Raw genomic sequence first — 23954 nt, 5'->3', positions numbered from 1 at the left:
AAAATGGCTTGTCCACTGGGGCAGACATAATTTTGTTAGGTATACGAGGAACAGGTTCCATGGCCTCCGGTGACTCCCACACCTTACGAGAAATCAGTTCCATGAGCTCGTCATAAGACGGACACACCCAAGAAGTGGAAGGTTGAGACCCAAAAGCCTTCAAGAGCATGGACTCATCCTCAGTAGGGGTCTTGGACTGCCAATCGTCCCTCTGACTAAGGATCTCTAGTTTCTCTGCAAAGTAGATATCCTCAGAGGGGGATCGAGGGGACTCTTCTGACTCATCCAAGTCCATGTCAGATGAAGTGCCTCCTCTTGCACAATCTCTTCCTGGGCACCTCCTCAGTGGGGGGATCTGGGGAGGTCTCAGAAGAGTAGGGGAAGCCCTGAGGGGGTACTTGAGGCTCGGGGTCTCTACGCTTAGAGGGACCAGTAGATGAAGAAGCAGACACAGGAGCTTGAGGGGAGAGGGAAAGCTGAACCGATGCAGACTTTGTCTTTGGAGTCAAAACTCTCCTCAGAACATCGAAGGCACCATGGCTCCGACGAGAAGGAGTGGATGGACCCTAGAGTACCGTCCGATCCTCTACACCGAAACCCTGGGCTCCAAGCCTGAGGTAGGAGCAGAGTTCATCCGAGCCGAAGCCCCATGAGGAAGAGTCGGCACCGACAAGTTGGTTCGACTATCCGCCCCGGACCCAACGGGAGAGCATCTGCTCCTAGAGTCTTCGGTCAGCAACGAGGACATCAGAGCAGAGGGGCCGATAGCACTGGTGAGGGTATCAGCTCCAAGGATTCGACCACCATCAGATCAAGTTCCTTCGGCTCGGAGAGTCCAGTACGGCTCGGAGGAGGAGTAGACAAATCCGGTTCCATGGTCTTTGGTACCGACGAGCTGGTCGGGGCCGTCAACAATATGGCAAGTCCTGGTGCCTGTAAAAGCTTCTGCACTAGCCGATCCATGTCCAAATCTGAAGGGTTAACTGAGGACTTAGCTGAATGCACCGAAGTGCTGACTGGAGCAGAGGTGAAGAAGGAACTTCAGAGACCGGCTCCAAACCCGAGAGCTGGCTCCGAATCAAAGGTACACTCGGTTACGATGACTGTGGAATCGATGACCCTCCTTCTGAAATCTTTGCCTTTTTCGTGACTTTAACTGAAGATTTGGAGGACATACTAGTACCCTCATAGCTACTCAACACTTCAGAAAAGGATTGCTGTAGCAATCCCCTGTCTATAAGTTTCCTCCTTCTCTCCAAGAGGACTCTTGAAGAAAAGGAGTGGCAAATGCTGCAGGTGTCTTGGAGGTGTTTAGCCCCCAGACAGTAGAACACATTGAATGTGTCAGTCAGTGATGGACATTTTCTGCCCACAATCTGGGCATTTTTTGAATCCCGACTTAGGATGGGATTTTTCCTTATCATCAGACATATTTAAATAACACAAACAGTAAACTGCAAAAAGGTAAATTAGTAAAGTCCTTACTGACTGAAAAGATCCACAAACAACTAAGCCCAGTCCGGGCACTATCTATGACAATGTAATATAGATTACAAATATAGGGCTAAAGAGGCACACAGAAAAAAAGCTTGACTATTATAAGGATTAATAATAGTAAATAGGGCTAAAGGCCCACACAAACGAAGAAGCCAACAAGGCCCTAACTTTTAAACTATTTATAACTATTGAACTATAGAATATATATAAAAAGACCTAATACTAACACACACTATATTTTTTAAACAAAAAGGAAAACTTTTTATAGACTTGCTGTTAATTGTTTTCCCAAAATGGTCCAAGCTAGCTGGATCACAGAGCTCTCTCTTGCCACAGCAAACTAGATATGAGGTAATTCCAGTAGTGCATTGTGAGATAAGGGGCTTGGTCTTGAGCTACTGGCAAACCTTGAGCTTTGCTATCGGCCGTGTCGGAGCAGAGGATCAGCTCCGAACCCATCAGTGAGATTAAACAGCGAGATTTAACAACTTCACATCTGCAGGCAAGGTATGATAGGAATTACTGCTTCTAGATCCTGAGAATGTTGACACCCTAGGCTTTTTGGATACCATTGTAGTTTCCTCATATGCAGTCTTGCATATGGAATTTGGAGAATGCAGTAGGCCATAAACCCCAAGGCTTGCATTATTTGTCTTGCAGCTAGAAGTGTCTTTGTGGCCATTAGTTTGAAGTAAGCTGTCAAATGAACTTGTTTTTCTGGCATGAGGAAAGCCATCTGGGAAGATGTACTCAAGCTTGCTCCCAGGAACACAATTTGTTGGCAGGGTACAAGATGTAATTTCTTTTCGTTTATGGTGTACCCTTAGAAAAGTTAGCAACTTTTGCACAAACGCCAAATGATTCAAAAGTATGTCCTGGTTTTCTGCCTGAATTAGACAATCATCCAGGAATGGGTATATTTGAATATTTCTTTGCCTGCAAAAGGCAATGACTGGAGCTAGGCACTTTGTGAATACCCTGGGGGCAGTAGACAAGCCAAAGGGCAGTGCAGAGAAAGTACAGTTTTGTACCTACCATAAATGTAGATGTTCGTGTGTTCACACTGCTGCAGTCATCACACTTGGGTTATCCTGCCGTCAGGCGGTCCCGCAGTCGGCCAGAGTTCCAAAGTCTTGGTCCGGCGTCGGTTGCTGTCGCTTCTTCCCTGACGTCAGTGCGCCAGGGGTATATACAAGAGGCATCCGACGGCATTTTCTTCCGTTTTTCTTGCCCCAGATATCAGGTGTCCGCAAGTTGGTAGGCAATATATACTGCTAATAAAACATGTAAAAAGAATAAAAGGAATACCTTCAGTTACAAGCAAATACACCACAAAGGTTGTACAGGATAGAAAAGGTATAGAAAAGTTCAGCTAGGTCAGAGGGGATGGAGGGAGGGTAACCTGGACTGCAGCAGTGGTAGGTACAAAACTGTACTATGTTCATTGTGTTACACTGCTGCAGTCATCACACTTGGGTTGAATCCCAAAGCTAAGGATGGGTGGTGGAACCAAACAGGGTTTGGAGAGGCTAGTAGGCCCTGCAGAACTGCAGTGGCAAAGCCAGCTCTGGTTTTAGAGTATAGAGGTAAGTGATAGTGCTTGGTGAAGGTGTGCACTGAACTCCAAGTTGCAGACTCCAAAATATCCTTGGTTGGTACCCCTCTGAGGAAGGCTGTTGATGTTGCTGTACCTCTGGTGGAATGGGGCCTGATGTTACCAGGCACAGGTTTCCCATGGTGTGTGTAGCAGAAATGGATACAATGTCCTATCCATTTTGAAATGGTCTGTTTTGAGATGGCCTTTCCTTGTGATCCTGCAGCATACAATACAAATAGCTAGTCAGATTTTCTGAAAGCCTTAGTTTTATCCAAGTGGTAACGTAATTGCCTCTGAATGTCCAAAGAGTGTAGGAGCCTTTCCCCTTTGTTCTGGAGGTTTGGATAAAAGGTGGGCAAATGAATGGTTTGGTTTAGGGCCACACTGGATACCACCTTTGGCATAAAGGAAGGGTTAGTTCGTAAAGAGACTCTGTCTTGATGAAAAATGATGAAAGGCTCCACTGCCATTACGGCCTGTAGCTCTGAGACTCTTCGTGCTGAAATTATTGCTAGCAGCAAGGCAATTTTCCATGATAGGAACTGTCGATCAGCTGTGAAAGCTGGTTCAAAGGGCGGTAGTGTAAGCTTTTCCAAAACAAAGTTGAGATCCCAAGTTGGTGTTGGTGCTCTCCGGGGCGGTCTTATGTTCTTAGCCCCTCCGAGGAACTGTCTTAGTAATGGATGAGAAAATATAGGAGGATCCGTGTTGTATTGAGCTGAAATAGCTGAGGCATGGATCTTAATAGATGAGAAAGAAAGTCCTTTGTGCAACATCTCAGTTAAATATTGAAGAATCTGAGGAATATTTGGGACAAGGGGATTTTGGCCTTTAGCCTGGTTCCAGGCGTATAATCTTTTCCATTTGTCTGAATAGACTTTCCTGGTGCTGTGCCTCCTGGCCTCCAGAATGACGTCCATCACAGCTTGAGAGAGAAGTGTTGACTGGTTGTTTAAGCAATTTGCCATGCAGCCAGATTTAAAGTCTTGAGCTGGCTGTGTAGAATCTGATTGTTTTGCTGAGTGAGCAGGTGAGGAATTGGAGGTAGAATCCATGGTGGGCCTTGAGCCATGTCCCTTAGTATTGGATACCAGTGTTGGCGTGGCCAGTCTGGAGCAATGAGTATCATTTGTGGCCTCTCTAATCTGGCTTTCAGCAGCACCTTTGCCAGAAGAGGCAGTGGAGGAAAGGCATACACTGTCAATATTTTCCAACTGAATGAGACGGCATCCACTTTCCAAGCTAGTGTGTGGTATGTCCTTGTGCAGAATTTCCATAGTTGGTAGTTTTGGGGGGAAGCAAACAGATCTATGTCTGGGCTCCCCCATTTTTGAGTTATCATTGCGAATACTTGTGGATCTAGTTTCTACTCGTGAGGATCTATGATGTTTCTGCTTAGATCGTCTGCCAATGTTTTTTTCTTTCCTGGCAGGAATTGTGCTTGTAGTTGAACTTGGTAGGTCAGTGCTGTGTTCCACAAGGTCATTGCTTTTCTGCATAGGGGGTAGGAGTGTGTGCCCCCTTGCTTGTTTATCTACCACATCACTGTGGTGTTGTCCGTCTTTATTAGGAGTTGTCCTGGATGTAGGAGGTCCTTGAAAGCTGTTAGGGCATTTTGTACAGCTAGCATCTCTTTTTGATTGATATGTAGATGCCTTTGGTCTGCAGACGATTTGCCCTGAATACACTGTCCTGCCATGTGCGCTCCCCAGGCATAATCCGATGCATCGGTTGTTATAGTTTGCCTGGCTGTGGGTAAGGTAAAAGGCTGACCCTTGTTGAGGTGACATGCATGAACCCACCATAGAAACTCCTGTTGAAGGCAGGGAATGAGTGGAATTATTGTTTCCAAGCTGTGGCAGTGTTGAGTACATACGCTTTTCAGATGATACTGTAATTTTCTCATATGCAGTTTTGCAAATGGTAGTAGTATGCAAGATGCCATGAATCCCAAGGCTTGCAGAATTTTTCTTGCAGGGAGTTGGGTCTTTGTTGCCATCATTTTGAAGTATTGAGTCAGTTGTCCTTGCTTGTCTGGCGTGAGATAAGCCAGCTGGGCCGTTGTATTTAAGCTGGTACCCAGGAATATTATGTCTTGTGAGGACACTAGTTTTGACTTCTTTTCGTTTACTGAGTACCATAGGCAACTTAGTAGGTTTTTGACAAACACCAGATGCTTTAATAGAATGTCCTTGCTTTCTGCTTGAATAAGGCAGTCGTCCAGGTATGGATATATTTGAATCCCTCTTTGTCTGCAGTATGCAATTACTGGTGCCAGGCATTTTGTGAACACCCTGGGCGCAGTAGATAAGCCAAAGGGCAGTGCAGAGAATTGGTAATGGGTTGAACCTGCTATAAATCGGAGGTATCTTCTGCAATTTTGTCTGATAGGGACATGCAGGCATGTCTCCTTGAGGTCCAACGTTACTAGCCAAGCCTTCTTGCCAGCATGGGAAGAAGTTGCTGTAGTGTTAGCATCTTGAATTTGGGTACTTCCAGTTATGTGTTTAGAATTGAGAGGTCCAGAATGGGTCTTCAGGCTTTGTCTTTTCGGGGAACTAGAAAGAATCTTGAGTAAAATCCTTGTCCTTGCTCCTGTGTAGGAACCTGTTGATTGGCTCTCATGTCCATGAGAGCTGAAATTTGCTTTTGAGCCTCTTCCCATTGATTTGGTGGCAGGTTTGCCATTCCTTTTATCCTTGGCAAAGTGTGGAAGTGGAATCTGTATCCTTGAGATACAATATTTAGGACCCATTTGTCTTTTGTGATGATGTGCCAGTTGTCTGCAAAAAGAGCTAGTTTTCCCCCCAAGGGAGCTGCCAAGAGGGTTTTGCTTGGTAGTCTGAGGGGTAAGTCATTGTGTTTGTCTTCTGGTAGTTTGAGACCTGTCTTCTCCTCCTTTTTGGGTTGTGGCACCCCATTGTCGAGGCTGGTAAGAGCCTTGTGACTGGCCTCAGCCCCTTGGGCGTCTGTATCTGCCCCTCTGTGGTCTGACAGAAGCTGGAAAGGACCAGTTTTTGGTTGGCCAATTTCTGCTGAAACGAGGGGGTTGAACCTGTAAAAAAATCCTTGACCGTCTGCATAGATTTTGCCTTATCCTCCATTTTCTTTAAAACCTCTTCTGCTTTTACACCAAATAAAACATCCTGCTGTAAAGGTGCATCCAATAACTTTGCTTTAACATGATCATGTAAAGTTTGTTCTTTTAACCAAGCATGCCTACGTATGACAGACCCTGTCACTGCTGCTCTACAAGAAGCTTCCAATGAATCAAATCCACATTGCCAAGTATGTTTTCCCACTTGTTCAGCTGCATGCAACAAATCTTGCATTTCCTTGTAATCAGGCTGTTCTGTATGTGTGAGCATTTTTTGTTTTAATTGAGACATCAAATATTGTTGATATTTCAGCATGTGAAACTGACAATTTAAGGCCCTCATAGCTAGAGTAGCTGAGGTATATACTTTCTTTCCCCATCTGTCTAGTGCTCTAGAATCCCTTTCAGAGGGCACAGGATTTTTAGCAATAGAGGCCTTAACCCCTTTGGGACCCTGGGAAATGGTTTCTGGGTCAGCAACAGGGCTTTTATATAGGAATTTGTGTGAGTCAGGGACTCTGTAGTATCTGTCTGGTTTGGCTGGTGCAGGAGGTAGTGAATCTGGGTTAAGGCTAGATTCTGAATAAACATCATCCACAATGTCTAACATGGGTGGAATAGCAAGTGGTCTGTGCTGGGGTAGTAAAAGGAACTCTCGGAGCCTTTTCTCTGAGAATCAGAGTAATCCTGGCCTTCCCAGTGGAAATGTTCCCTCATGGTATGTAAGGTTTCCCCAAGACAGTAGTCTTCTGGGGGAGATGCTGAAGGGATAGACTCTTCTGCATCAGAGTCTTCATAAGGGGGAAAGGAATATTCCTGTTTCTCTGAAGAGTCTGAGGAAATTGAAACCTGGTCAGAGGAAGCGTAGTCCTCCTCCTGTCGTGGCCTTTTATCAGGAGGGGGATGGGAACCCCTGATTAGGGTAATTAAGTCTTCAGATATCTTAAGCATCTGTTTCTTAGTCATGGGGCTTTGTACTGGAGACTGCTGTACAGTCTTCTTTGTTTTTAAAGGAGTTTTCAGCTTTGCATAGGATTTAATAGTGAGTGTAGTCGGTCTGAAGACACCTTCTGCAACTGAATGCGTTTCAACTGCACCGGAATCTCATTCAGGCATGGATTCGGAAGGGCCTAAAGGTAAAGGTTGTGGAGGCCTAGCAATCTCTGCTTGGGAATCGGATGTCACCTGGGGTTCTAAATCAGCGGTCGTCAGGGGCTGCGTAGGCGCCTCACTGAAAACCAGAGAACCGGCGACTGGGCTAGCAGAGGCCTCGGAGTATGGTTTGGGTCTCGGCTGCCTGTCCTTATCTTCGCGTTTTTTATGCATTCCGGTCATCGGCTGCTCCAACGGCATGGTATAATTCAATTTCCTACCAAAATAATGTCGGGCGAAATCAAACTGACGTTTAATAGTTCGTTTATTAAACCTAGCACAAAACCGACAACCTGTGACGTCGTGGTCTGGGCCTAGGCAAGGAATACAATAAGAATGAAAGTCCTTATGAGGTATTTGCTTCCCACAAGAAATGCAACTGTTAACTTTTTCTGACATCGGACTGAGGCAAGAAAAGGTTCCCCAACGGGGTACTTAGCTTTATTGAAGACTTCGGTCTGAAATTCGATTTGAAAATCTCAGGAGTCGGCCGACCGGCACTTGCGAACTAATTCTGCTTCGGGCACCGCACGGCAAAAAAGACTGAAGAAAATGGCGTCTGATGCCTCTTGCATACCCCTGGCGCACTGACGTCAGGGAAGAAGCGACAGCAACTGACGCCGGACCAAGACTTTGGAACTCTGGCCGACTGCGGGACCGCCTGACGGAAGGATAACCCAAGTGTGATGACTGCAGCAGTGTAACACGAACATCTGACAGTGCATGTAGCCTGCTTTAAAGCGTAGGTATCTTCTGCAAGATTCCCTGATTGGGATGTGCAGGTAGGCTTCCTTTAAATCCAGAGATGCCAACCAAGCATCCTTGCCTAGCATAGGAAGCAACTGGTGAAGAGTTAGCATCCTGAATTTTGGGATCACCAAAAAAATGTTTCGGATAGAGAGATCCAGGATAGGACGCTAGTTGTTGTCTTTTCTGGGCACTAGGAAAAGTCGAGTAGAACCCTTGTCCCCTTTCCTCTTCTGGGAGGGTTTGAATAGCCCTTATACTTAAGAGAGAGGGAACTTGCCTTTGAGCCTCTGCCCACTGATTTGGGGATAGATCTGGCCAACCGTTTGGGGTTGGTAAAGTGTGGAAATGGAATCTGTATCCTTGGGAAACTATATTTCAAAACCCATTTGTCCTGGGTAATGAGTTCCCAGTTTTTGGCCTGCAGAACAATCTTTCCCCCTAAAAAAGCATTCAGTTGAGAAGGGTTTGGAAGTTTTAAAATTAAGTCACTGAGACAGTTTACCATAGGAGGGAGTGTTACTACTCCCTGCTTTGGAAGTGGGAGCCCCCCACTGCTTAGTCCTGTGTGTACCTTGGGACTGAACCCTGGGTGTTCTGCTGGTTCTGGGTTTGGACTGAGAAAGCCTGGAAAAGGCAGGAAAGGACCAATTCTTAGACAGCCAATTGCCTACTAAATCTTGGAGGCTGTACTTGCAGGAAATCTTTAACAGTTTGCATAGATTTAGCTTTTTTTCTCCATCTTTTTGAGTACTACTTCTGCTTTGTTGCCATACAGGCAGCCCTGGTTTAAAGGAGCATCCAGCAATTTAGCTTAACATGATCTGGAAAAGATTGCTCCTTAAGCCAAGCATGCCTTCTAAGTACAGACCCAGTGACACGAGCCCTGGAAGATGCCTCTAGTGAATCAAAACCACATTGCAAAGTATGTTTTCCAACTTGTTCAGCAGAATGCATTAAATCCTGTAAATCATTATTTTCAGCACAGTCAGGAATCAACATCATTTTCTGTTTAAGCAATCCAATAATATGCTGTTGATACTTTAACATATAAAACTGTCAGTTTAAAGCCCTAATGGCCAAGGTTGCAGAAGTGTATACCTTCTTACCCCATCTATCCAGCGCCCTGGAATCTCTATCAGAGGGGGTAGGATTTTTGGCAGCAGTAGCCTTAATGCTCTTGGATCCCTGTGAAATGGCCTCAGGATCCGTAGTAGGAATTTTAAAGAGGAACTTGTGAGAGTCATGAACCCTGTAATATCTATATGGTTTTCTGGGAGGAGGAGGTAAAGAGTCTGGGCCCAACCTAGATTCTGAAAAGGCATCATCAAGAATGTCCTATACAGGGGTATAGCTAAAGGCCTGTGTTGAGGCAGGCGTAAGAAATCCCTAAGCCTCTTTTTAGAGTCAGAGTAATCCTGGCTTTCCCAGTGAAAATGGTCCCTAAGAGTATGCAAGGTTTCACCAAAAGAGAGATCCTCTGGAGGGGAAGCAGAGGGAACAGAGTCCTCTGCATCAGAATCCTCATAGGTAGATAAGGGTAAATCCTGGTCACTAGAGGAAATAGAAAATTTAAAATCCTGATCAGAAGAATCATAAGCAAATTCAGTTCTAGGTCTCAGAGGGGGAAGGCTGGCTTCCCCTGATTAAAGTAATAAGGCCTTCAGCAATTCTTATCATTTGTTTTTTAGGCATAGAGGCCTGACCATGCAGTCTGGGCATCGGTTTTCTAGGCATGGATCGAGTTTTAGGCCTTGAAGAAGAAGATGGCGTTGGTTTAATATGCAAGTCAGTAGGCCTGAATACACCCTCAGAAGCCAGTGCCTGCACAGCGGCTCCGGACCCATCCAAGGTAGAGACATCTGCAGGTTCCACAGTTGAAGCATCTCGCGGCATACCAGACTCCAAATGGGTCTCAGTAGAGGCCTGCGAATCTGAAGTAGCGGGTATCAAGGGCTGCTAAAGCGACTCACTGATTACCAGCAAACTGGCGACTAGCTTAGGAGAAGCGTCGTCGGCAGTTTTGGACCTAGGCAGCGTGTCTCTGTCTTTATCTTTGCCTTTTTTCGGAATGTCAGTAGTCGGGTGGCTTACCAAACCCATATTTGGGTAATCAAACAAGAGTACCAAAATATTTAGAAGCGTAAATATACAGACGACTAATAGTTTGTTGTTTAAATAAGGCACAAAACCGACAGCAAGGTACGTCGTGGTCAGGGCCTAGGGCAAGGAATACAGTATGAATGAAAATCTTTGAGGTATTTGCTTTCCACAAGAAATACAATTATTGTTTTTTACTAACATCGGTTTAGAGCAAGAAAAAGTTTCCCCAACTGGGTACTCAGCTTTAGTTGAGGACTTCGGTTCTGAAACTCGAAAATGAAAATTTCAGGACTCTGCCAACTGGCACTTGTGAACTGCTTCTGCTTCGGACAGCGCAAGGCAAGAAAGACTGATGTAATGGCGTCAGCTGCATGCTTTATACCCCTGACGACCTGACGTCATGGAAGATGAGACAGCAACAGATGCAGGACCCAAGACTTTTACAATCAAGCCGACTGAGGGCTACTGCAAGCAGATAACCCAAATGTGAGGACTGCAACAGTGAATACACTCAAACATCTACATTTATGGCAAGTGTACACAACTATACTATGTTCTTCGTGTTTCACTGTTGCAGTCATCACATTTGGGTTGATTCCCAAAGCTAAGGAAGGGAGGAGGAAGTTAGAGAGCATTAGGGCCAGCTATTAAGCCCTGCAAGACTGCAGTGGCAAAAATGACTCTGGATTTAGAAAAAATAGGCAGGTGGTAATATTTGGTGAAGGTATGTACAGAGCTCCAGGTAGCAGCTTCTAGGATGTCCCTGGTAGGGACTCCTCTGAGAAAGGCTGCAGAGGTAGATGCAGCCCTGGTGGAATGTGATCTTATCCCCTGTGGGGTAGGTTTTCCTTGGTGCTTGTAGCAGAAATGAAAGGAATGGGCTATCCATTTGGAAATGGTTTGCTTGAAATGGCCTTCCCCTCTGCCCCTGCAGCAAAGCCAACTAGCAGCTGTTCAGATTTTCGGAGAGGCTTAGTCCTGTCTAAAAATCTAAGTTGTCTGTGCACGTCCAGAGAGTGCAATATTCGCTCTCCTTTGTTTTGTGGATTAGGGAAAAAAGTAAGCAAATGAATGGACTGATTTAGGGCCACACTAGACACCACCTTGGGCATAAAGGAAGGCTTGGTCCATAGGGAAACCCTGTCTACATGAAGATAATGAAGGGTTCCACTGCCATGAGGCCTGTATTTCAGACACTCTTCTTGCTGAAGTAATGGCTAGAAGGAAGGCTGTTTCATAGAAAGGAATTTCATCACCGCTGTTGCAGCTGGCTCATAGGGGGGGGCTTTTCCAATACAAAGTTAAGGTCCCAGGCTGGAGTGGGGGGGGGTCTTAAATGTTTGACCCCTCTAAGGAATTGTTATAGCAGGGGGTGAGAGAAGAGGGGTGGCTCAATATTATAATGTGCTGAAATGGCAGAGGCATGAATTTTAATTGACAAGGAGGATAAGCCCTTGTGGAGCATTTCTGTTAAGTACTGAAGAATATGGGGTAAACTGGGCACCGTTGTGCCCATCCCCTGAGTCTGGCTCCAGAAACAGTATATTTTCCACTTTTCAGCATACGATTCATAGTACTAGGCCTCCTTGCCTCCAGAATGACATCTAAGCACCTGCTTACTGAGGCATGCTATTGGAGAGCTCAAGGAATTAGCCAGGCTGCAAGATTCAGGGTGTGAAGCTGAGGGTGCAGGATCTGGCCCGCCTGCTGGGACAGCAGGGAAGGGGTCTAAGGCAAGTGCCATGGTTCCAGCAGTGTCATCTTGCGCAAGAGGGGGTACCCAGTGCTGGCGTGGCCAGTCTGGTACAATCAGTATTGTCCTTGGCTTGTCCTGTTTGATCTTTAGCAGAACCTTCGAGCAGAAAGGCAGAGGGGGAAAGGCATAAACAAAGACGCTTTCCCAGGTAAAAGACAGGGCATTCACTTTCCAAGCTTGGCTGTGGGGAGTCCTTGTGCAGAATTTGTCAAATTGGTGGTTCTGAGGTGAGGTAAATCGGTCTACCTCTGGAGCCCCCCATTTGCCCCTCAAGAGGATGAATATTTTTGGTTCTAGTTTCCATTCGTGTGGATCCATGAGATTTCTGCTTAAGTCGTCTGCCAGTGAATTTAGCTTGCCTGGCAGGAGAGTACAGTTGTGTACACTTAGCATAAATGTAGACGTTCGAGTGTATTCACTGTTGCAGTCATTACATTTGGGAAATCTGCTGGCAGGTTCAGCCTGAATTCCAAAGTCTTGGGTCCTGTGTCGGTTGCTGTCTCCTCTTCTATGACGTCAGGTCATCAGGGGTATAAAACAAGCAGCAGACACCATTTTCTATAGTTTTTCTTGCCCCAGATGTCAGGTGACCCCAAAAAGGTAGCTATATATATATATATATATATATATATATATATATATATATATATATAAACTATATATACATGCAACAATACAAACTTTATCTTCATCTACAAGCAAATACACCACATAGGTTGCAGAAGATGGTGAAGGAAAAAGAAACTCCAGAATAAAAGGGGGCGGCAGGCGGGTATCCTGGACTGCAACAGTGAATACACTCGAACATCTACATTTATGGTAAGTGTACACAACTGTACTATGTTCATGTTTCACTGTTGCAGTCATTACATTTGGGTAGAATCCCAAAGCTATGGATGGGAGGCTGGAGCTAAACAGCATTAGGGGTGGCTATAAGGGCCTACAGAACTGCAGTGGCAAAGCCTGCCCTGGACTTAAGAGAAGAGAGGCAAATGATAATGCTTTGTAAAAGTGTGAACAGAACTCCAAGTAGCAGCCTCTAGAATGTCTTTGGTTGGTACTCCTCTGAGAAAGGCTGCTGATGTAGCTGCAGCTCTGGTGAAATGAAACCTAATGCCCCTGGGCACAGGTTTACCATGGTGTAAGCAGCAGAAACAAATGCAGCGGCTTATTCACTTTGAAATAGCCTTTCCTTCTGATCCTGCAGCATATGTCACTAGTAACTACTCAGTTTTTCTTGGAGCTTTAGTCCTGCTCAAGTAGAATCTTAGCTGCCTGTACGTCCAATGAATGCAGAATCCTCTCCCCATTGTTCTGCGGATTTGGATAAAAGACTGGCAGATGAATAGCTTGGTTAAGAGCCACACTGGAAACCACCTTAGGCATAAATGAAGGATTGGTCCTCAGGGACACCCTGTCTGGGTAAAAAATGATAAAAAGGCTCCACAGCCATGAGGGCCTGTAGCTCTGAGACTCTTCTTGCTGAAATAACTGCCAGGAGCAGAGCTGTTTTCCATGATAAGAACTTTAGGTCTGCAGTAGCAGCTGGTTCAAATGGAGGTAGGGTGAGCTTTTACAACACATAATTGAGGTCCCATGCAGGAATTGGTGATCTTCTGGGAGGCCTTAAATTTTTGGCCCCTCTAACATACTGCTTTAGTAAAGGATGAGAAAAGATTGGTGGCTCTGTGTTATGAGCCGAGATTGCGGAGGCATGGATTTTTATTGATGAAAAAGACAGGCCTTTGTCAAGCATCTCAGTCAAGTTTTGTAAAATCTGAGGAATATTTGGTTCTGCTGTTATCAGTTCCTTGTGCTTGGTTCCAAGCACAGAATCTCTTCCATTTATCAGCATAAGATTTTCTAGTAATAGGTCTTCTGGCTTCCAAAATGACATCCATCACAGCTTTACTGAGAGGTGTTGCTTGAATAACTACATGATCAGCCATGCTGCCAGGTTCAGTGTTTGGAGCTGATTGTGCAGGATTTGATTGTTTTGCTGGGACAGTAAGTACCAAGCTGGGAATTGAGACATGTTCCTTAGGATTGGGTAAGAGTATTGGCGGGGCCAGTCCGGGGCAATTAGTATCATCTTTGGTTTCTCCTGTCTTACATTTAGTAGTATCTTGGGAAGAAGAGGCAGAGGAGGAAAGGCATAAACTGATAAGTTTTTCCAACTGAAGGATACAGTGTCCACTTTCCATGCTTGTCCGTGATAAGTCCTTGTGCAGAATTTTTTTTCAGTTGATAATTTCGAGGAGAGGCAAATAGGTCTATGTCTGGTCTATGTCTGGTCTCCCCCTTTTCTTTATTATCATGCTGAAGACTTGTGAATCTAGTTTCCACTTGTGAGGGTCCATAAGGTTTCTGCTTAAATCGTCTGCCAGAGTATTTTGCTTTCCTGGCAGGAATTGAGCTTGAAGATGTACTTGGTAAGTCAAGGCTGTGTCCCACAGTGCCATGGCTAGCCTGCAAAGGGGGTATGAGTGTGTGCCCCCCTGCTTGTTTATATACCACATCACCGTGGTGTTGACCGTCTTTATCAGTAGTTGTCCTGGATGAAGTAAGTCCTTGAAGGTTGTCAGGGCATTTTTAACAGCTAACATTTCTTTTTGATTGATATTCAGATGCATTTGTTTTGGGGTCCATATGTCCTGAATGCATCTTCCCGCCAGGTGGGCCCCCCCATGCATAATCCGATGCGCTGTTGTTAAGGTTTGGCTGACAGGGGATAGAGTGAAAGCATGTCCCATGTTCTGGTGACATGCCTTTGCCCACCATAGAAACTCCTGTTGTAGGCAGGGAATGAGAGGAATCATTGCTTCCAGACTGTGACAATGTTGACTCCATAAACTTTTTAGGTACCATTGCAGTTTCCTCATATGCAGTCTTGCATATGGAATCAGTAGGATGCAGGACGCCATGAACCCCAAAGCCTGCAGAGTTTGTCTTGCAGATAACTGTTTTTTTGTTGCCATGAGTTTGAAGTAAGTAATCAGTTGCCTTTGTTTGTCTGGAGTGAGGAAAGCCATCTGGGTAGTTGTATTCAAGCTTGCACCCAGGAATGTTATCTTTTGAGAGAGTACCAGTTGTAATTTCTTTTCATTTATTGTGTACCCTAGGCATGTTAGAAGCCTTTTCACAAACGCCAGGTGCTGAAGAAGAATGTCCTTGTTCTTTGCTTGAATGAGACAGTCATCCAAGTAAGGATAAATTTGTATACTTTTTTGTCTGCAAAATGCAATTACTGGTGCCAGGCACTTTAAGACCCTGGCGCAGTAGATATCCCAAAGGGCAGCGCAGAAAATTGGTAATGCATAGAGCCAGCCTTGAAACGGAGGTATCTTCTACACGTTTCCCTTATTGGGATATGCATGTATGCCTCTTTTAGATCTAATGTCACCAGCCAAGCGTTCTTGCCCAGCATGGGCAGAAGCTGCTGTAAAGTTAGCATTTTGAATTTTGGAATGTCCAGGTATGTGTTCAAAATTGATAAGTCCAGTATTGAGTGCCAGGCCTCATCTTTTCTGGGTACCAAGAAAAGTCTTGAATAAAAACAGTGTCCTTTTTCTTGTTCTGGTACTGGCTGAATAGCCCCCATATCCATGAGGGACGTAACCTGTTTCTGTGCCTCTGCCCATTGATTTTTTGGCAGATCCGGCCAACCGTTTGCCATTGGCAGAATACGGAAGTGGAATCTGTATCCTTGAGATACTATGTTTAGCACCCACTTGTCCCGGGTATTAAGTGCCAATTTCGCGCAAAAAGTGCTAATTTTCCCCCTATGGGTGCTGCCAAAAGGTAAGTGCTTGGTGATGGCAGAGGGAAGTCATTGAAACTGTTTTCTGTAGGGTTGCACTTTAATATCTCCTCCAGATTTGGAGGTAGAAGCACCCATTGCTTTAACCTGTAAGAATCTTGTGCCTGGTATCTAGAACCTTTAAGGCATCTGGATTTGCCCCTTTGAGCTCTGTAGTACACAGGAAAGGACCAATTTTTTGTAGGCCAGTGTCTACTGAATCTAGGTGGCTGCACTTGTAAGAAGTCTTTTACAGTTTGCATAGACTTAGCTTTGTCTTCCATTTTCTTTAAAACCTCTTCTGCCTTAATACCAAACAGAGTATCATGCTGTAAAGGTGCATCCAGTAATTTAGCTTTAACATGATCAGGCAAATTTTGCTCTTTTAGCCAGGCATGCCTCCTAATCACAGATCCAGTAACTGCGGCCCTGCAGGAGGCCTCTAAGGAATCAAAACCACATTGCAAAGTATGCTTTCCAACTTGTTCTGCTGTATGCAATAATTCCTGCAATTCTTTATTTTCTGCACATTCAAAAATCAACGTCATTTTCTGTTTCAGCAATCCCATAACATGTTGTTGATATACTTGAGCATATGAAACTGGCAGTTTAAGGCCCTAATTGACAAGGTTGCAGATGTATAAACCTTCCTTCCCCATCTATCCAGTGCCCTTGAATCTGTCAGAGAGGGTAGGATTTTTTGATGTTGAGGCCTTAAACCCCTTTGGACGCTGTGAAATAGCTTCAGGGTCAGCAGCAGGGCTTCTAAATAAAAATTTGTGAGAGTCAAGGACCCTGTAATATCTGTCTGGTTTGCTGGGAGCCGGAGGTAAGGAGTCTGGAGTCAAGCTTGACTCCGAAAACACATCATCCACAATGTTTAAAACAGGAGGTATGGCTAAAGGCCTATGCTGAGGGAGGAGGAAGAAATCCCTGAGCCTCTTTTTTGATTCTGAGAAATCTTGACTCTCCCAGTGAAAATGCTCCCTCAAAGTATGCAAGGTTCCTCCAAATGAATAATCCTCAGAAGGTGATGCAGATGGGATAGATTCCTCTGCATCAGAATCCTCATAGGGAGGTATAGATAATTCCTGATCAGAAGAGGAATCAGAAGAAATAGAAACCTGATCTGAAGATTCATAATCAGTGTCTTGCCTAGGCCTCTTATCAGGAGGGGGTTGGGAACCCCTGATCAAGGTAATTAGGTCTTCAGCCATTTTGATCATCTGTTTTTTGGGCATAGAGGCCTGCGCACGTGGCTCATGCGTCATTTTTTTAGCTTTAGAAGTTGCTTTTGTCTTTGATTTTGAAGCAGGCGTCGGTTTTATATAAAAATGTTGAGGCCTGAATACACCCTCAGAAGCCGGTGCCTGCTCGGCGGCTCCTGACCCATCTGAGGGAGAGACATCTGTGGGTACAATACTTTGAGAATCTCACGGCATGCCGGACTCCACATGGGTCTCGGTAGGGGCCTGCGACTCGAAAGTAGCAGGTATCAGGGGTTGTGAAAACGCCTCACTGTGTACTGGTGAACCGGTGACTGGCTTAGAAGCTTTGTCGTCGGTTTTGGACCTCGACGGTCTGTGTCTGTCCTTTTCTTTGCATTTTTTGTGTACTCCAGTAGTCGGATTGCTATCTGATGACATTTCAGGATAGTTAAATCTGTTTCCAAAATATTTTGAGGCAAAAATATACAGCCGCTTAATAGCGCGTTGGTTAAATCTAGCACAAAACCGACAGCCAAGCACGTTGTGATCAGGGCCTAGGCAAGGAATACAGTATAAATGAAAATCCTTATGCGGTATTTGCTTCCCACAAGTAATACAATTAACTTTTTCTGACATCGGTATGGAGCAAGAAAAAAGTTTCCCCAACGCGCTACTTAGCTTTAGTGAAGACTTCGGTTCTGAAACTCGAAAATTTCAGGAGTCGGCCGACCGGCACTTGCGAAATGCTTCTGCTTCGGGCACCGCGCGGCAAGACCGACAAAAGAAAATGGCGTCAGTTGCTTGTTTTATACCACTGACGACCTGACGTCATGGAAGAGGAAACGGCAACCGACGCAGGACCCAAGACTTTGGAATTCAGGCCAACTGAGGACAGCCTTCCAGCAGATTACCCAAATGTAATGACTGCAACAGTAAAACACGAAGAACATTTGAGCTTGTAGGTGCACTTGGTACCTCAAGGCTGCATTCCACAGAGCCATGGCTAGTCTGCAGAGAGGGTACAAGTGGGCTCCCCCTCTGCTTGTTTATGTACCACATAACTGTGGTGTTGTCTGTCTTTCCAAACAGTTGTCCTGGAAGAATGTGGTCTTTGAAGGCTGCCAGGGAATTCTGTACAGCTAACACTTCTTTTTGATTGATATGCAGGTGCATCTGTCTCGGGTTCCATTTGTCCTGAATGCATTGCCCTGCCAAGTGAGCCCCCCATGCACAGTCTGATGCATCTGTTGCTAGAGGTTGGGTGGCAGGAGGTAGAGTGAAAGGGAGCCAATTGTTGTGGTAGCAGGCCTCTGCCCACCAAAGGAACTCTGTCTTTATACAAGGAATGATAGGAATCATTGATTCCAGGTCCTGAGAATGTTGACACCATAGGCTTTTCAGATACCATTGTAGTTTCCTCATATGAAGTCTTGCATATGGAATTAGTAGAATGCATGAGGCCATGAACCGCAGGGCTTGCAGAATTTTCCTTGAAGATAGCTGGGGTTTTGTGGCCAATAGTCTGAAGTAGGTTGTCAAACGAGCTTGTTTCTCCGGAGTGAGGAAAGCCATCTGGGAAGTTGTGTTCAAGCTTGTTCCCAGAAATACAATCTGTTGGCTGGGTACTAGGTGCGATTTCTTTTCGTTTATGGTGTACCCCAGTGAGGTTAGCAGTTTCTTTATGAATGCCAGATGTTGTAGTATTAAGTCCTGGCTTTCTGCCTGAATCAGACAATTGTCCAAGTATGGGTATATTTGAATATTTCTCTGCCTGCAAAATACAATGGCTGGAGCTAGACACTTTGTGAATACCCTGGGTGCAGTAGATAAGCCAAAGGGACGTGCAGAGAACTGATAGTGCATGGAGCCTGCCCTGAAGCGTAGGTATTTCCTGCAAGATTCCCTTATTGGAATGTGCAGGTAAGCTTCCTTTAAGTCTAAGGTTGCCAGGCATCTTTGCCTAGCATAGGAAGAAGCTGTTTAAGTGTTAGCATTTTGAATTTTGGGATTACAAAAAGGAGTTTAGAATACAGAGATCCAGGAGAGGACATCAGGAGCTGTCTTTTCTGGGTACCAGGAAAAGTCTTGAATAAAAACTTTGTCCCCTTTGTTCTGCTTGGACAGGCTGAATAGCCCTGATACTTAGAAGAGAGAGAACCTGCTTTTGGGCCTCCACCCATTGATTTGGGGGCAGGTCTTGGCAACCTTTTGGGGTTGGAAGTGTGTGGAAGTGGAATCTGTATCCTTGGGAAACTATGTCCAAAAAACATTTGTCCTGGGTAATTTAGTTCCTAGTTTTTTGCATGCAGGGCATGCTTTCCTCCTAAGGGAGCAGGCAGTTGAGCAGGGCTTGGAAGGGTTAAGGTTAAGTCATTGTGCCATTTTTCCATAGGAGGTAGGTTACTACTCCCTGCTTTGGAAGTGGGAGCCGCCCAATGCTTAGGCCTGTGCGCAGCCTGAGACTGTAACCTAGGTGGTCTGCTGTTCCTTGGTTTGGACTGAGAAGGTCTAGAAGAGACTGGGAAGGACCAATTCTTGGAAGGCCAATGCCTACTAAACCTGGAAGGCTGTATTTGTAGGAAATATTTAACAATTTGCATAGATTTTGCTTTTTTGTCCATCTTTTTGAGGACTACTACTGCTTTGTTGCCAAAAAGGCGGCCTTGGTTTAAGGGAGCATCCAGTAATTTCGCATTAATATGATCTGGCAAGTTTTGCTCCTTAAGCCAAGCATGCCTTCTAAGTACAGACCCAGTGACAGCAGCCCTGAAAGATGCTTCTGAAGGATCAAAACCACATTGCAAAGTATGTTTACCAACTTGTACTGCAGAATGAATTAAATCCTGTAATTCTTCGTGTTCAGCACAGTCAGGAATCAACATCAATTTCTGTTTAAGTAGTCTCATAATATGCTGCTGATACTTGAATATATGAAACTGGCAATTTAAAGCCCTAATGGCCAAAGTAGCAGAAGTGTATACCTTCTTACCCCATCTGTTTACTTGCTCTAGAATCTTTATCAGAAGGGGTAGGATTTTTGGCAGCGGTAGCCTTAATGCCTTTTGGTCCTTGGGAAATGGTTTCTGGATCCGCAGTAGGATTCTTGAAGAGGAACTTGTGAGAGTCAGGTACTCTGTAATACCCGTCAGGTTTTCTGGGAGCTGGAGGTAAACTGTCTGGGGAAAGGCTAGATTCCATGAAAGCATCATCTACAATATCCGGAACAGGAGGGATAGCTAAAGGCCTGTGTTGAGGAAGGAGTAAGAATTCCCTAAGCCTCTTTTTGGAGACAAAGTAATCCTGGCTTTCCCAGCAGAAATGCTCCCTAAGAGTGTGCAAGGTTTCACAAAAGAGAAATCTTCAGGAGGGGAAGCAGAGGGAATGGAATCCTCTGCATCAGAATCCTCAGAGGTAGACAAGGGTAAATCCTGGTAATCAGAAGGAACAAATATCAGATTCCTGATCAGAAGAATCAGAAGGAAAATCAGATCTAGGTCTCTTAGAGGGGGAAGGTTGGCTTCCCTTAATTAACATAATAAGGTCTTCAGCCATTCTAAGCATTTGTTTTTCTTTAGGCATATGGGCCTGAGCCTGCAGTTTGGACGTCAGTTTTCTAGGCGTGGTGCTAGTTTTAGGCCTGGAGGAAGACGATGGCGTCAGTTTGAAATGCAAGTCTGTATGCCTGAATATCAGCGGCTCCGGACCCATCCAAGGTACAGACATCTGCAGATTCCATCGTCGGAGAAGCATCTCGCGGCATACCGGACTCCGAATGGGTCTCAGTAGAGGCCTGCGAATCTGAAGTAGCGGGTATCATGGGCTGCGAAAGCACCTCACTGAGTACTGGCGGACTGACGACTAGCTTAACAGAAGCGTCGTCTGCAGTTTTGGACCTATGCGATCTGTCTCTGTCTTTATCCTTACGTTTTTTCGGAAGATCGGTAGTCGGATGGCTTAACAAATCCATTTCGGAGTACTGAGACGGAGTACGAAAATAATTTGCTGCAAAGACAGCCCTACAACGAATAGTTCGGGGGTTGAACAAGGCACAAAACCGACAGTGAGGGACGTCGTGGTCTGGTCCTAAACAGGGGATGCAGTACGAATGAATATCTTTATGAGGTATTTGCTTTCCACAGGTAAGACAATTGTTAACTTTTTCTGACATCGGTTGGAGCAAGAAAAAGGATCCCCAATGGGGTACTTATCTTTTTTGAAGACTTCGGATCTGAAACTCGAAAATGAAAATTTCAGGAGTCAGCCAACTGGCACTTGTGAACTGCTTCTGCTTCGGGCACCGCACTGCAAGAAAGACTGGTGTAATGGAGTCGGCTGAATGTTTTATACCCCTGACAACCTGAAGTCATGGAAGAAGAGACGGCATCCAACGCAGGAATCCGAAGACTCTGGTATTCAGGCCGGCTGAGGGCTACCTGCAGGCAGATAACCTAAATGTGATGACTGCAACAGTGAAACTCGAAGAACACCAACTGTTAACCTTATCTGACATGAGTTAAAGCAAGAAAGAAATCCCCAACAGGGTATCTACATTTAGAAGGCTTCTCTCTGGTGTGGACCAGCCGATCCACTGAAACAATCTTTTGGGCTTAGACAGCTAGAAAAAACAGATGTCGTAGCGTTGGGTGGCTCCCTTTAGCCTTAGGAGGAGGCAGATTTTTACTCTGGTAGTCGGGCTAGCTAAGGGCTTCCACAGCAGGAAATCCCACAAGTCAGGACTACAACAGTGAAACACAAAGATAATCACTAAAATCCATAACAGAGCCTTTGTTGCAGTGTGGACAATCCTTGGAAGGGACAAGCACCTTATCTGGGTTTCAAGGGATAAGTTCCACCACATCAAGATCCCGCCAAGTACTCTGAAATAACATCAATATGCCAGTCAAAGCAGGAGGAACTGCCCACGAGGTAGATGGGCTGCTTCAAAGGCCTGAAAGAACATTTCCCCATCAGGGGAATGTACAAGTTCCCCTCTGTTTTAATGGTTCCATTAATTCACCAAATTATATCTCTTCAGGGAGAGGGTACCCTTCCCCCTCATGAAGGTCAGTGTCCTGAGGGGGAGTGTAAGTGCCTACTCTTACACTTACTGTGCTCTTCAGGAGAGGAAGGAGTTGAGTCAAAAGAGTCCTTGGTCTCTTAAGTAAGGGATGGTTCATGCAAGATGTCACAGTTGCACTGGGAGGGGTATGAGCATCTGACTTGAGAGAGACAACCCCTCCCCCCCAAGAGCAGACTGTGAAGCCAAAATAATCTCAAAAGCTTTGAACATAGATGAAAGAGCCACTGATGTCAAGAGGGCAAACTTCAATCCAACACCAAATCCAAAGTCGATGGAACAGAGAATCAAATCCCTGGAACCAATAACTTTACTGGGTCCAAGACAGAAAATGGAGCCAAATTACTGAGGGGGCTGTATAACTCAGATCCAAGGATGGTAACAAAAGTGTTTAAGCTCCTGGAATGCCATCAGCTCCAAGTACTTTAGAGTCAAGTGGGTCAGAAAAAACTGCCAAAGATCCCAAGGCTGTTGACAATGAAATGGGGATGACTGGGTAAATCTCAGTTCCAAAGTCACTGAATCAGACACAGGATCCAAGGAAGGGACAAATACAAAAGAGATGGGTGGACTAGCTTTCTCTGTCCACAGAGTTGAGGAGGAAGGAATGACTCATATCTTTCTGGACTTTTATAAAGGCTCTCATCATCTTGTCCCAGTCAATATGTACGACACTTGATGCAGCTGTAGGAGATCAGAAGGTCAAAAACAGACAACTCCCCCTCTGAAGAGCTAGATCCCAGAAAAAAATTATTTTCTGGGAGTGATCCAATTGTACAAATGTCTCAATCACTTTAAGATTAAAAATGGGGTCAGGACAGATCTAAAGAAATCAGAACCATGGTCAGGGACAACCTCAGTGACCTAGACATTTTTGGAACCAGAGAAGCCATTGAGAAAGAATCAAAGGATCTTTTCCTCTTCTCTTTATTTTATCACAACTTTTAATGCTATTAGCTTTTAACCTTAAGATTTTCGTAGACTTTTCCCTTTTTTCTTTGGCAGAATATCTCACTACCCAGTCTCTCTACATCCTTGGAATCTGAGGAGCCTGCTGCTTCTCCTTTGGAACGTGAGAGAAAGCTCCTAATAATTAGCTTGTTCTTCCTGTCCAACAAGACCTACTGGTTGAGAGAGGAGTCTGGGCTCAGGCAATATACACTCTGTGTTCAAGAATCCTGAGGTGGGATCTTGGGCCTGCATTAACTTTTTTTTAAAGTTCACACCCTTATCCATGACACGAGGAAAAAAAAAACTAAGAGTGTCGTTCATACACAGAAAAAAATAAAGAGCAACTAAGCCTTAGGTAGGCCTCTGGAAGGAGAGAGGAAAGAAAATGTATTTTTGCAAGTAGCAGATATGAAAAATTTATGAAGTGTAAGAAGAACCTGAAGAAAATGGGAAAGGATACAGCGATAAGAAACTGCACGTATCTGAAAAAACAAGAACTGATGAATGGAGCACTACAAACTCATGTCTGACAAAGGCAGCAAATAAAATCTGAAGCAATACTAGTAGCACATGGCATCACGGCAGATACACGCTTGAGCACTGGAGAAGCTTTGAAGTTACTGCCGGCTTGGATTTGCCTTGAAGTGGATAACCCAATTATCAAGATGAATGGAGTGGACAACATAAAATACTTTCTTTGTTGTATAACCTTTTGTCTTGCATCTCTGAAATGTATTATTCTGTGTAAGTATACTAGTACCTTTGAAAGAACTAGTCAATATTTATCATACTATGTAAAAAAAAAAATATGCAGCACTTAATCTGCACTCCCCTTATTACTTCTAGGCTGTGGATGAAACGGGTCCAGAAAGATCAGTCTCCTACCCTGATCATCAAACATTAACAAACAGAAAATGGGAAAAAAAACCTTACAAATGATCCTTCAGAACCATCACCTTACTGTGAGCAT

At 44.8% G+C, this 23954-nt stretch overlaps 1 protein-coding gene across 1 annotated transcript in view; it reads right to left on the bottom strand.

Annotated features, from left to right (window-relative positions):
* Positions 1 to 23954, bottom strand: part of EPC2 (enhancer of polycomb homolog 2) — a 3037718-nt gene that overhangs the window by 1941975 nt on the left and 1071789 nt on the right. The window lies entirely within an intron of this gene.

The sequence above is a fragment of the Protopterus annectens genome, chromosome 6.part0 (assembly GCF_019279795.1).
Source record: "Protopterus annectens isolate FY-2018-M chromosome 6.part0, PAN1.0, whole genome shotgun sequence".
NCBI lineage: Eukaryota > Metazoa > Chordata > Ceratodontiformes > Protopteridae > Protopterus > Protopterus annectens.
This window is presented reverse-complemented; position numbering and strand designations above follow the sequence as displayed.